General features: G+C 34.3%; 1 pseudogene; it reads right to left on the reverse strand.

Moving 5' to 3' along the window:
• Positions 1–1,409: 1,409 nt before the first annotated feature.
• On the reverse strand, positions 1,410–15,419 carry LOC133201996 (uncharacterized; annotated as a pseudogene).
• Positions 15,420–15,657: the final 238 nt, after the last annotated feature.

Below are 15,657 nucleotides of genomic sequence, written 5' to 3' on the forward strand. Positions count from 1 at the left end.
AAATTGGCTTAGTGGTTCTTGAGAAGAAGTTAAAAATGTGAAAAGTTTACAGACGGACGGACGCACAGACGGACAGACGGACGGACGACGGACAATGGGTGATTAGAAAAGCTCACTTGAGCTTTCAGCTCAAGTGAGCTAACAAAAAAACTGCATCTCCATATAATAAATATATAATTGAATATGATTATCTAAATAGATGTATTTTGTAGGTCTGACACAAGCTTCATAAAAAATGCCTACTTGAATACATAGGATGTACTATCCATGAATTTGAGCCTCTAACAGTGTAGTTTCTGTATGTAATTATGTACAATTAATGTCATTGATGAGATATAATAGATGTATTCAGAATACAGGTTAAGGTCACTACATTGAACGGAATAATAAACAATCATTCACCTTGTACAGGCTAAAGAATAGTGCCCCAAATGGTTAGTTCAGCTTAAATTATATCAGATTTTATTAATTAGCAACTCGATCCTGGTCATTTAAAAGAGACATCGATGTAATTATGTTTATGCTTTGTATATGAAAGTATGTAAATTATCTCATTGTAAGAATAGAAATAGGGAAAAGAAACAATATTATATGTGATCATCTTACTTAAATGCTTAACTACAACTAGAGGCATTTTATGTACTTCTCAGGAAGCATAAACGTTTTATCATTTTGTTATATAATCATCACCCTCACTGACATCAGCATTATATGCCCAAGTGGCTAGTTCAGCTGAAATAACACTAGCTTTTTGTCAACTTATAAAGAAACGATCGTGATTTTGGTCATCTAAAAGAGACGTCAAAGTAAATCTGTTCATGCTTTGTATATGAAAGCTTGTAATTCATCTCATTAAAACAAAAGAATTAGAAAAAAAAATATTATAAATGATCATCTTCTTTCTTGAATGCTTTAATACAATTAGAAGCATTTCATGTACATCTCTAGAGACGTTAACGTTTTATCATTTTGTTGTGTAATCATCGGCACCATAAAAACACCCGCATTACAAATCAGTACCATAAGTATCACAGGCAATAGTTATAGTAAACTTAGAGTATTTTTATCGCCACGATAAGGATCATTTTCAGCCCAGAATCCTTATACACTATAAATATATGTGCATTTAATGCCATTGTTACTTTTTCTTTAATTTAACGTACAAGTACTTCCTATATTATCATCAAATCTGATTCATGCAATTAACAAAGTACTGAGGTTGGCAGTACTTCAAGGTTATGTAAATCTTTCTGTTGGTATCAATGTTTTAATCTAAACAAAATAGATAAGTCAATCATTATTTCTTTATTCTTTATTCTATAAGGAATATCCTTAATTACACCTAGAAATATCAACAATTTATTATCTACAACATATTAATTTTGTGTAAATGAGATTTCTGACTTCATTTAACACACTGACTAAATGTACACGGTAGGGTCATTCACTTTCTCCTCACTGTTATATCTCTTCTGTTGAAAACGTGAACTGTCGGGATAGCATACAGTCTCCTCAAATCCAAGAGACGCCATCTTGTGCATGACCTCTAACCTGTATATGACGTCAACAATGATAGAAATGTCGATACGGAAGAAACCGGAAAATGGAGAGTCTAGATCAGAGACGATGTAACAAAGCATGCTAATGGAGAAAAGTGTCAAAGTGCACATCATGAGTTCCATACGATAAGATGACGCTTGGATCAGTAACACACCATAAAGAGAAAAGAATCCCAGAGTAATCAGAAAAACCCACCTAGTCAATGAAAGGATTTAATTGTAAACTCGTGAAACAATAGTAAATGATGAATTGTATTTTTGTTATTTACATACATGTACATCTAATTTGTTAGGTATTTTTTAAGGTCTTCTGAGAACCTCTTTGTATCTGTTTTCGTCCATCGTCGTAAACTTTTGAACACTTTAATCTTCTTCTCTTGAAATGTTGAACCAATTTCAACTAATTTTGATATATAGCATCTGCGGGCTGAAGGGAATGTTGTAATAAGCAAAGGATGTTTTTATCAGAGAAGTGATTTTAATAACCACTTGGTCGAGGGTTATGATGCTACTAGGACAGGGAACTATCATGTTGGGAAATTTTTACTCTACAGTACCGACCAGATACAACCTAACACCAGAGCGAACCCAAAGCGCACCCCGGGTTCGCTTTCTGGGTTCGCTTTGGGTCCGCTACGGGTCAGCTTTCAGAAATTTTGGGTGCGCCCTGGGTTCGCTTCGGGTTCGCTCTGGGTCAGCTCTGGGTCCGCTATAGCGAACCCGGCGTTCGTTTTCTGGATTCGCTTATACACAATCATGCGTGAAGCGGACCCCGCTTTAATCTCGCCGCCAGTAAGCTCCGACCCTTGTTTATTCCAAATACAGCAGTGAAATCGATCATTGTTGTTTTTTCGGCGATCGATACATGTGCATATACAGTTGCTGCAACGTTATTGTTGACAACATACACGAATGATCACGTTTTACACAAAAAGTTAAAAATATTTATGAATAGATATTTTAGATTAAAAATATTTACTGCTGCAATTAATCGACTTTTGGAAAACTGAAAAAAAAGAAATAAATATTTTTGAAACTACGTGTAAATAAGCTTTAATATATATTTTAGATTACAAATAAATATTAATGTAATTCTCCGACTTATTTCTTTTTTATCTTATTGATATGTAAAGATGTCATTAATGATCGAATGCGGCATGTTCTATCACATGATATAGGTTGTCTGTGAGTTTTGAATCAATTGGATTTTATGATATGCAGTATGGGGGTAAAAAGTTCTTAAAAGTGACCTAAAAAATGAATGAATACTTATATCCGTCTTTCCATTTATGAATTTCAAAAATCAGCATTAAAAAAAAAAAAAAAAAAAAAAAAAAAAAAAAAAAAAAAAAAAACATCCATCTGCAGAAATTGAAATAATAATAAGTATCAGGGATAAAAAGTAATCCCAACAATCATGCCATGTGCATTTGTCGACTAATCATTTATGTTAGTATTGGGAATTATTAATTATTACTATTATTTTTTTTTTGTAAAAATGTACATTTCTGATGTTTTGATATAAAAATATCATCATCACAATAAGCAGTTAACGGGGCCTATCATCAGAGAACAAAAAATCGTTAAACATCTTAAATACGCTTTATCATTTAAAGTTACGCTTTCTTAAAAGAATACAATACTGTACGACTTATTATATTGCTTATTTACTACCGATAATTTGTTCGTTCAGTAATGTACATGTAAATCGCGCTTTGTTTTTTTTCTTTTTATTTCAGTAAAAAAAAAACAACAAGGTAAATCAGGCTTTACATAATTTTTTTTGTAAAAGAAAAATCAACATATGCATAATCTTGTACAGTATCTTGAGATGATGAAATGCTATTAATTTGTCAAAATACTTTTTTTTTCTTTATTTTATAGTAACAATTGTGATAATCATTATTTTCTTTTACACATTAAAGAACGTTTTGTCTGAAAAATTTACGCAATATAAATTAATGGACTTTAAAAAATAAGAAAAAATAAAGAATATAAATGTGTAAATATAACTTGCTACCTGGATAATTAGAATATAAATATAAATAATTTTTTAAATCATGTTAATAATAATTTTACACCGTACATTAACACGCTTTGCTTGTAGCATGTTTTATTTACATCGAAAGACAAACTGGCATGCTGATCGGTTGACGCGCTGATTGGTTAACACGTCTTATCGCTAATCCTGATTGACAGTTCTGTTACGCAACACCGAACGCGCGTTCGCTTTCTGGGTTCGCTACTGAATTTGGGGTCCGCTTTCGGCGTTCGCTCTGGGTCCACTGCGGGTTCGCTCGGGGTCAGTCAAGCGAACCCCAAGCGAACCCAGGAAGAAAACCCAGGGTGCGCTTTGGGTTTGCTTTCTGTTAGGTTGTGTCTGGTCGGTACTGTACTTTGAAAGAAGTCTCCATTGATTATTCACGTATGATAATAAGTTAGTCAGGCGACAGTTAAGGCTCTTTGACCTCTTGTCATAAGAAGAACTTTAGTCGATCATTTAAAAAAAAACCTTTTTTAAATCTTCTTAATGTACATAACATGCATATCGGTAAACATCTGTTCATAAAGACTGTGCTAATGCTAACAGGTAAAAAATGTCTCTTTTAAGTGCCAACTTCCTGAGTAAAGATTCTTTTCAACAGTGGCTGTCAGCTATCATCCGCAACTGTACTCGGCAATGCTGGTACCGGACATCCATGACTGTACCTGCTCACTAATATCAAAAACGGAATGTCAGAGCAAGATTTTCCGGATTGTTCAACGTATTAAACTATATGTTGTTGATTAAGTATGGATTGTTTTTTAATGAAAAATACGAAATGTGTTAATATGGAGGAAAGAAAATTTCTGATTTTAAATAAATCTACTTTATGGAAGGCTGTAATCGCCAAAACGGTAACGATAACTGGCTTAGTGAATATATGTAAGCTTGACTATGCCTAAATCCATTGTATGAATCGCTATTATCTCTAAAAAATAACATTTACTACAGCGTACATTTTGTATATCTATGACTGTATCCTGTGCCTGGTATACAACATCTGCAACTGTACCTGTGCCTTATAAACAACATCCCTGATTGTACCTGTGCCTTATAAACAACATCCATGACTGTACCTGTGCCTTATAAACAACATCCCTGACTGTACCTGTCCAGTACATACACTTTATTCTACATCCATGACTGTACCTGCGTCTTATAAACAACATCCCTGACTGTACCTGTGCCTTATAAACAACATCCCTGACTATACCTGTGCCTTATAAACAACATCCATGACTGTACCTGTGCCTTATAAACAACATCCCTGACTGTACCTGTGCCTTATAAACAACATCCCCGACTGTACCTGTGTCTTAAAACAACATCCCTTACTGTACCTGTGCATTATAAACAACATCCCTGACTGTACCTGTGCCTTATAAACAGCATCCATGACTGTACCTGTGTCTTATAAACAGCATCCATGACTGTACCTGTGCCTTATAAACAACATCCCTGACTGTATCTGTGCCTTATAAACAACATCCCTGATTGTCCCTGTCCAGTACACACACTTTATTCTACATCCATGACTGTACCAGTGCTTATAAACAACATCCCTGACTGTACCTGTGCCTTATAAACAACATCCCTGACTGTACCTGTTCCTTATAAACAACATCCCTGACTGTACCTGTGCCTTATAAACAACATCCCTGACTGTACCTGTGTCTTATAAACAACATCCACGACTGTACCTGTCCAGTACATACACTTTATACTACATCCCTGACTGTACCTGTGTCTTATAAACAACATCCCTGACTGTACCTGTGCCTTATAAACAACATCCCTGACTGTACCTGTGCCTTATAAACAACATCCCTGACTGTACCTGTGCCTAATAAACAGCAACCATGACTGTACCTGTGCCTTATAAACAACATCCATGACTGTACCTGTGCCTAATAAACAACATCCCTGACTGTACCTGTACCTTATAAACAACATCCATGATTGTACCTGTCCATTACACACACTTTATTCTACATCCCTGACTGTACCAGTGCTTATAAACTACATCCATGACTGTACCTGTGCTTTATAAACAGCATCCCTGACTGTACCTGTGCCTTATGAACAACATCCATGACTGTACCTGTGCCTTATAAACAACATCCATGACTGTACCTGTGCCTTATAAACAACATCCCTGACTGTACCTGTGTCTTATAAACAACATCCCTGACTGTACCTGTGCCTTATAAACAACATCCCTGACTGTACCTGTGCCTTATAAACAACATCCATGACTGTACCTGTGCCTTATAAACAGCATCCATGACTGTACCTGTGCCTTATAAACAACATCCATGACTGTACCTGTGCCTTATAAACAACATCCACGATTGTACCTGTCCAGTACACACACTTTATTCTACCTCCATGGCTGTACTTGCGCCTTATAAACAACATCCACGACTGTACCTGTGCAGTATACACATCTAATTCTACATCCCTGAATTTACCTGTGCCCTATAAACAACATCCACGACTGTACCTGTCCAGTACACACACTTTATTCTACATCTCTGACTGTACCTGTGCCTTATAAACAACATCCACGACTGTACCTGTCCAGTACACACACATTATTCTACTTCCATGACTTCATCTTGCTTTATTAACAACATCCAAGAAAAGTTATTCAAGGTTCTACTTAAAGTTTGTTCTTTTTCGTTTGTGACCCGAACCCCCACCCCCAATGCAACCCCCACCCCGTCAAAAAAATTGAATCATATGCCTGCAAGAAAGCGTGGGATTTAGGCTTTTGTTTTTAAGAGGAAATACTCCTTCTTTCGATATACTCCATCCTCGCCTTCACAACTTTTGCCAAGTTTTATTATTATTGTAGAAGAGTTTATAAGTAATGGATTAATTATTTTAAAACCAGTGTCAAAAAGTTAACTGCTCATTTAAAACTCTTCTCATAAAGAGGGGGAAGGGTTAGACAATTTTATAAATTGAAATCGGGCTTTAAACATAACGAGTGAACCAGATTTTCAAATACTCATGGAAATGGATAAATAACCATCAAATCTCTCCGTATGTTTAACTTATGTAAAAGTCAACTGACATATTAGATTCATTGGCAATAAAATGACTATTTTTGCTGCTTTTAGTCTGTAAATATATGTTCTACCCCCTCACCCCCCCCCCCCCCCCCCAAATAACTCACTTCCCTGAAACAAAAAACAATTGGTATAAATTTGAAGTTGTGAAATAACAATTCATAATACTTGAAAAAGGAATTGTTGTTTCAGTGAGGGGGGGGGGGGATAAAAATATTTTCCGTTGATTTCTATAGAGATGGAGTTTTACCAAAATTATAAACTTATCTCTCTTTGTTTTCCCAAATAAGTTATGTTTTCTGATAAAATTCACATAAAAATTCGGTATATAAATATGAAAAATCATTCCAATATGTTAACTTTCTAAATCAACTCTGCGATAGGTGGCAGATTTTTACTATCATTCTTGCTATCATATGGTTTATTCAAGCATGCGTATTAAAGCTATTGAGACAAGCCTTCTGCATTAGCAATACTAGTCCCCTACCGGAAAGTGTAATCTGGTTCCCATTAAAAATTGAAAATGCTGTAATTCTGTCAAAAAATCATTGAAGCGGAACATAATGCAAACTTGATCTATAACTCATCAAGATACACTGACATACCAAACATCAACACTCAATATCTGCAAACGTTTTTAAAAAAATGTGGTAAACCCTTAAAAATTAAAAAGGTTGTAATTCCCTCAAAAATCAGTGAAGAGGAACGAAATTAAAAACTTGATCTGTAACTCATCAATACACACTAACATATCAAAATCAGCTTATCTGCAAGCGTTTAGAAAAAAAAATGCGGAAAACCAAGTGGGACAGAGTGACAGCTAGGCGGACAGACAGACGGACGGACAGACTCAGAGGAAACCTATCGTCCCCCCGGTTTCAATTTATTTTATTAGTTGTTTATAGAAACCGGAGGGGACGATAGGTTTCCTCTGAGTCTGTCCGTCCGTCTGTCGGTCTGTCTGTCAGTCTGTCCCACTTGGTTTTTCCGCACTTTTTTCTAAACGCTTGCAGATATTGAGCTGATTTTCGGCATGTGAGTGTATCTTGATGAGTTACAGATCAAGTTTGCATTTTGTTACGCTTCAGTGCTTTTTTGACGGAATTACGACCTTTTCATTTTTTCAGGGTTTTCCGCAATTTTTTCTAAACGTTTGCAGATATTAAGCTGATTTTTGGTATGTGATTAACCATGATGAGTTATAGATGAAGTTTTTATTTCGTTCCGCTTCATTGATTTTTGACGGAATTGTGGCATTTTCAATTTTTAACGGGAACAAGATTACACTTGCCGGTACGGGACTAGTATTGCTAATGCAATACTCTCAGAATGCTTGTTCTTGATGAAAGGGCAGATTAATTACTCTATTTGCATAAATGTACCACAAAATTAGAACTCTTTAGTGTGCAGTGTATAGAGGGCTCTTAAGCACATGAAAAAAAAAAATCCAACTTTTTTCCTCATTTTCCTCTCCTGTTTATGTCATGTTTCATCATTGGCTTATTTCTTAATTCTTTTGAATGCCATTTAAACATTGAATTGTGAAGTGTAGATACATGTAGCATTACATGTACTGCAATAATCAATTTCAATAGGTCTTTTTTTGTTAACACGATAAAATGCACTATTCCATCCTAAAATGTTTTCAACTATGAAAACATTTTTACACCTTCTTCTGTGCCAATCCCAAAGTTGCGGGGTATTATTATCATAGTTTACAACTGATTATACGTCAAACGTATACGACAAATGTTTATTAAAATTAATTAAAATTAATAATAGTAATTGGCTATGAGTTGACTTATAGCTTTGAGTTTTCCACCTGTACACTGATGATTATTCGTGTCTCGAACTTGATTCTAATTGATTTTCATGGTCAAATTTTAAGAGTCAATGACACACTTAAAGATCAAAATTTGTGAGTGAAATAAAATTGTTTAAATATTGTTGTTTTTATGGTAGGATGGTCCAAATACAGTATACAATACGTACCTCTTAAACCCTGAGAGGTTTATTGTGTGTAAATCTTGATTATAAGGCATAGGTACAGTCATAGATGTAGTGTGTGTACTGGAGAGGTACAGTCGTGGATGTTGTTTATAAGGCACGGGTACAGTCAGGGATGTAAAATAAAGTATGTATATATGCACAGGTACAGTCGTGGATGTTGTTTATAAGGCACAGGTACAGTCAGGGATGTAGAGTAAGATGTTTATACTGCACAGGTAAAGTCGTGGATGTTGTTTATAAGGCACAGGTACAGTCAGGGATGTAAAAAAAATTGTGTGTATTGGACAGGTACAGTCGTGGATGTTGTTTATAAGGCACGGGTACAGTCAGGGATGTAGAAAAAATTGTGTGTATTGGACAGGTACAGTCTTGGATGTTGTTTATAAGGCACAGGTACAGTCATGGATGTAGAGTAAGATGTGTATACTGCACAGGTACAGTCAGGGATGTTGTTTATAAGGCACAGGTACAGTCAGGGATGTAGAATAAAGTGTGTGTATTGGACAGGTAAAGTCGTGGATGCTGTTTATAAGACACGGGTACAGTCAGGGATGTAGAATAAAGTATGTATATATGCACAGGTACAGTCGTGAATGTTGTTTATAAGGCACAGGTACAGTCATGGATGTAGAGTATGATGTGTATACTGCACAGGTACAGTCGTGGATGTTGTTTATAAGGCACAAGTACAGTCATGGATGTAGAATAAAGTGTGTGTACTGGACAGGTACAGTCGTGGATGTTGTTTATAAGGCACAGGTACAGTCATGGATGTAGAATAAAGTGTGTGTACTGGACAGGTACAGTCGTGGATGTTGTTTATAAGCACTGGTAAAGTCATGGATGTAGAATAAAGTGTGTGTACTGGACAGGTACAGTCGTGGATGTTGTTTATAAGCACTGGTAAAGTCATGGATGTAGAATAAAGTGTGTGTACTGGACAGGTACAGTCAGGGATGTTGTTTATAAGCACTGGTAAAGTCATGGATGTAGAATAAAGTGTGTGTACTGGGCAGGTACAGTCGTGGATGTTGTCAATCAGACACCGGTACAGTCATGGTGTAAAATTTCTAGAGTTGTCTGGACAGTACAGCAGAATCTTAGAGAGGTGGATCTAATAAAAAATATTTACTTATACAAATATTTACTTTGGATGTTATCGATAATTTTAGCATAAATTTCCTTTAATATGATCAATTATTTTAATACCATACCCTGCATATTTCAGGTATCACACCACGGTTATCGACCAGTCAAGATGTTAATTGTTCCATGCATATAAAATTAATTTTTATTTCTTTTAAGAATTTTTTTTTTTGGGGGGGGGGGGGGGGGAGTTCTTCCAGCCTATTTTTACAACTTTGATGCCTGTGCCTAGTAAATTTTATGTACTTTGTAAATAAAGAAAGGTGTTTTGTCAGGAACTATTCTTTTTCAGGGCATAGGAGGCTACTTCCTGGGGTGCACTTGAGAGGTTTATATATAACACATTGAAAACGGGTGGATCAGCCCATTCCACCCGTATATATCGTAAGACATACAAATGTATATTTAGGCCATTCCAAGTTTTTTCTATGTTTAGCGTCCGCGTGCGCCTTGGTTTTTGGCACCCAATTTCAAAAAAAAAAAAAAAAAAAAACAACAACAAACAAACAAATTCAGGAGTCCTAAAATTGATTATTTTGGTCAAAATCTCGGAAATTTGTCAGGTTCTTTAAATATTTCTCTCTAGTATGTCATATTATGTATATTTTAAGCATTTAATACCTTAATTTTACAAAACAAAAGATATTTCTATGAGAAAAATAGATTCATGAAATCAAATTTTTTTAATGGTGTCATTTTTATTACTGTAAAGTCTGTGTTATATTTTTTGGCTTGTGTGTTTTTTGCGCATAGGTAGGTAGGTTTTTGAAAGATGGGTGGACACTAAACAGAGAAGAAACTTGGAATGGCCTTATGGGAAATAAAACCTGTGTTTTTCATTGACACCACTTGCGTGATCAATGAAATGGGTGAAATTAATAATATTGTGAAGTACTTATACTTTCTAACATAAAATTAAGGATTACAAATTAATTCCGACATTTATTTTAATTTCCTTTTTTATTTTATTTTGTTTATTATTTACTCGTATATTTTCTATATTTATACTAGCATGTTTCATTTTTAAATTCATCATTATTATTGAGCACGTGGGATATTGAAATCATGCCCCCAGCCTCCCCCCCCCCCCCCTAAAAAAAATAAATAAATAAATAAAGACCTGGTTCATATTGTTCTCTTAACATAAAGCTTTAAATTTAAATCTGTAAAAGTTTTGGATCTTTCCCTAATTACTGCTGACATCGTTTGTCTCGGTATCACTGTCATGGGTAATATAAAGATTAGCGTTAATTGCGCTTTGATTGAATTCAGTTTAAATCTAAATCGGAGAAAATCCACAGAATTTTTTGTTGTGGATGTTATTAATCAAGCGCGGGTTGAGCCAGTGGTAGTGTGTATGTACGGCACAGGTACAGTCGCAGATGTTGTATACCAGGCAGAGGATACAGTCATAGATATACAAAATGTAGGCATAGTCAAGTTTACATATATTTTCCGCGATATATTCACTAAGCCAGTTATCGTTACCGTTTGGCGATTACAGCTTTCCATAAAGTAGATTTATTTAAAATCAGAAATTTTCTTTCCTCCATATTAACACATTTCGTATTTTTCATTAAAAAACAATCCATACTTAATAAACAACATATAGTTTAATATGTTGAACAATCCGGAAAATCTTGCTCTGACATTCCGTTTTTGATATTAGTGAGCAGGTACAGTCATGGATGTCCGGTACCAGCACTGCCGAGTACAGTTGTGGATGTTAGCTGACAGACCCCACTCATTCTTTTTCTATCTGAATTTAACAGGTTTATGGAAAACCCTATTAGTCATAATTGCATCACCTATGATATTCATGATTAAAAAAGAGTCCTAAAATTCACAACTCCCTATCAGAAGGTATTTACTATAAGGGAAGAACAACCTTTCTATTTCTGCTATAGTTTAAGATACTCACATCAACCAGTGTGTCCTTGAATGTAAAACACTGAGGTCATCCGAACATATATTGTTGAGTCTGGATATATAATCTATTAGGTATTTTTTCATGACGTCATCAATATGGTGGTCACTTGGGTGATTTTGATTTTGAAGTAGACCGAGAACTTCCCATATTGCAACTGCCAGAAATATAAAAATTTTAAAAGTATGAACATGAAATACTAATATTGAAACGTTATTAAAGTATCAACATGAAAAACTATTATTGAAAGTAATAATTTTCAATATTATTTTTAAAAATGTTTCAACACAAACGGGTGAAATTCTAACAGTTATTAAAAAAAATATTTTATTAAAGAAGGCAATGTAATCAATAAAAATTCAGCAGCATGATTTTTAAATTTAGTTTTACAAATGTTCCCCCCCCCCTTTTTTTTTTTTTTACATTTTTTAAGGAAAGATAAAAAAAATATGTGCAGTCGTGCATAGAGAATTCTGCATTTTTTTACCCAGAACTCTCTGAAATGCATAGCAAAAATCGCTATTCATGAACATTTTGAAACCTTTGACTAGTGTTAAAAGTTTATCACTACTTTGTGCTAAATTACTTTTAACATCAACAGTTGGCTTGTTGACAAATGAAGACGCCTTCCTATTTTCAATCTGCAGTATCATGTAGATCGCTTCACATTTGATAGCATGGTAAATTCCCATCCTGATTTTATTGTTTGCTAACTTCAGCTTACTCGTCAAAGTAGCTGCTTGGTCAATAAAGCTGATTTCTTCTGTGACCTTTGTTAAAATATCACTCTGCTTAGCAAGGGCTGAAGAAAAGGCAAAACCAAACGAGATGGCGTAGACAAGTCCGGCAGGAGTAAGAAAGCAGGAAACACACTGGTTATTGTTTGGGAGCTGAGGATACTTGTTTTTCGGCCAAAAGAAATCTGTTGTAGAGTGATAGAAAAGCATAGCAAAGGGTCCTAAACATATGGTTACTAAGCCTGGAAGGCCTATCTTAAGTATCTCTGAAGGTTTATTAGAAAAGGTTTGAAGGACTTTCAACACCTCCAGATCAAACTTTGAGAGGAATGAGAAATTGGAAATATTGTTTCTATATTTGGATGGGTCAAATGTTTGTTGGCCTGAGAAAGTTTCAATGTGGTAAACCTCGAAATCTTTATTGGTAATGCAGTGTTGGGATCTCAATCGTTTGACAAATCTTTCGAACCGGCAAAGCAACAATATACAAACACCTACAAAAGAAGAAATACTTATATATAAACTAAAGAAAATATGCTTTATTAGTGTAAACAGGCATTTCTAATCTTTTACAATGGTAACAAGTCAATGTTCCTTGAAACGCCAATGCCCCCCCCCCCCTTTATTTTGTAACATAGTCAGCCTCCCATGTTAATGTATTCAAAAATAATTTCTTGTCAAACGATAATCCACAATAGGGTTTTCAAGTTAGGACAATTCCTTTCTGTTTTTGCTTTCAAAAGTTTTTCAGGTAAGTTGATCAATATCGATACTAGAGGCCAGATGAAGTCCCCAATGTTCTCGAAAGGATATTTCTAAATATAGCATATCAAAAACAGTTAATCATCGATATCTTGAACTGCTATATATGACAACTAGAGTTCAACCAACTTCTCTCTTTATTATTACCTTAACATCCCGTATTCTCAAATGTCTCGGCTTTTTTTCTCTGTCTAATCTAATTTGAGATAACGAGGTTTGACTAGATTTCTTCATCATGTTGTTAGCGCAACAAGAAAGTATATCGATTGGAAATGACCAAAAAAAAATTTAAAACATTGATCACTTTTTATTCGACAAATCAAGTAAGGTGCGTTTTCCATGATTTTTATATAGTACATGTATATCCTTTTAAATACGAGAAGCTAAAAGGGCTATACTTACTTGTCATTAAAATTCATATTGCTGTTAAAATTAACTTGCTTCTCAAGACACAGAATATAAAACATTTTCTCTCGGTTAAACTTTTAATTAAAAAAAAAAAGCTTTCGATGCAGCACGGACAACGTCAAAACGTAGTTCGTGGCGTTCGTTGAACTGTTAAGGTATTATGCTTCTTTTCTTTCGAATTTTAAAATTTCATTTGAAACCGAAATTGTACTGAATATTTAAAATTTTCAGTAAGTCACTGAGGTACCTATCTCAAATTTATAGAGTCATCGAAAGATCGCATACTAAATCCTTTAAATATACTTTTTATTCAACCGACTTTTCCTGCTTCTTCCTTTTCGGTTTGTGGTCATCATTTTGATTGTCTACCAAGCTCCTCATCCTTTGGACAACCAGTCCAGCAATCCGTGACATTCTTTTAAAAGTTAGAATCATTTGTCAGATACATTTTTGTCGTATCAACGTTTCAATTCCTTTTTTCTAAGGTAAAAGAGTCATTTCCCTCTTTAGACGGTTACTAAGTGATAATTTAATGCGCAGCATTTTCACTTGACTTCTCCCTTTTTGGTAATATGTAACAAAAAGCGGTTATGCAGTAAACCTCATAAAATCATAAAAGAGTTCAATCTTGAATTCCACCATATTTTAAATTGAAGTCTACTCCTTGTTTTTTTTCTTAAGATATTTCCTGGCATTGCATTCAATAGTTTAATTATAAACACTCTCTACAATTCATAGATATATCAACCATCTAAAACAAAATCCTCCTAAGAATTCTTGTTTTTCCTCTTCTTTCAACATAGTCCACTTAGAATCATCATTATAAATGATATAAATATAGTTCAAAAACACAACCTATCAGCTTTCAATTTAAAAAATCCTAAATTAAGGAAGCCGATATCTACATGTATATATATACACTAATATTTACTTTGGAGTACTACGTATACCACACAGGGCTCACAGAGGGTGCGCACAAGAGATGCTTACTCCTTCTAGGCACCTGATTCCACCTGGGGTGTTTCTAGGGGTCTGGGATTTTGCTCTGTTAAAGATTCCTTTTGTCTGAGATTGATCACTGTTCTTTTTTACATTATCCCATTTATGATGTCAAACTAATGAATTTTTTTAATCTTGAATTTCACAGATCTTTTGAAGATGTAAATTTCATCATATTATATTCCTTATAATGAGGTACAAAACAAATCATTGCTGACAATGTTATCTTAAATAGAGAAGAAAAAAAAATGCCCTGCGACGAGCAACTGTTTTTGATACACTTTAAATACCGTTTCCATATCCAAATATGATTATAACTTCATAATATTACATGTACTTAGGTCAACTAACAAAAATATCATTTTCCAAACATTGCGAAAAATGAATAATTTTGCTGAGGTACTTTATGAGATATATTTAAAATTCGTATTTTTATGGGAGAACACTAGTAATCTTGTAAAAGAACGTTTTTTAGGGAAAAAATAAAATATTTGCACATTGTGTACAATAGTTTATATTTGCTACATAGCACTGCTTTAATTTTATGAACAAAATATCAGTTTGTAAATGAGTTCTATTATCAATATTTAAATGGAAAAAATTTTACTACAACTTAGTACAAGTATCATGAAATTTAAAAAAAAAAAAAGTTTGAGCTTACTTACCCAATGAACATGAAGTCAGCATAAAGAAAGGTGGCAAAAAGATTTCCACGACACTCGGAACTTCTCTTGTTGTATTGTTTCCAGCCATAACTACTGTAAAAGCAACAAAGCTTTGATATTAAACTAAGAATACGATTGTCTGAAATTTATGTTGAATGATAATTTATAGGTACTGTTAAATCATCAATTTTTCATTAGGGATCAATGTTCGTGGATTTCCCATCACCCTTACACACAAATTTGATCAATAAATTTGTCAAAGTATTGGTTCATTAAATCCTCGGTAAATATGGATATTTCTACGTAATAACATTCCCACGACCATT

Source organism: Saccostrea echinata, unplaced genomic scaffold, assembly GCF_033153115.1.
Source record: "Saccostrea echinata isolate AGI-Se365-2 ecotype Australia unplaced genomic scaffold, CSIRO_AGI_Sech_v1 ptg000046l, whole genome shotgun sequence".
Taxonomy (NCBI): domain Eukaryota; kingdom Metazoa; phylum Mollusca; class Bivalvia; order Ostreida; family Ostreidae; genus Saccostrea; species Saccostrea echinata.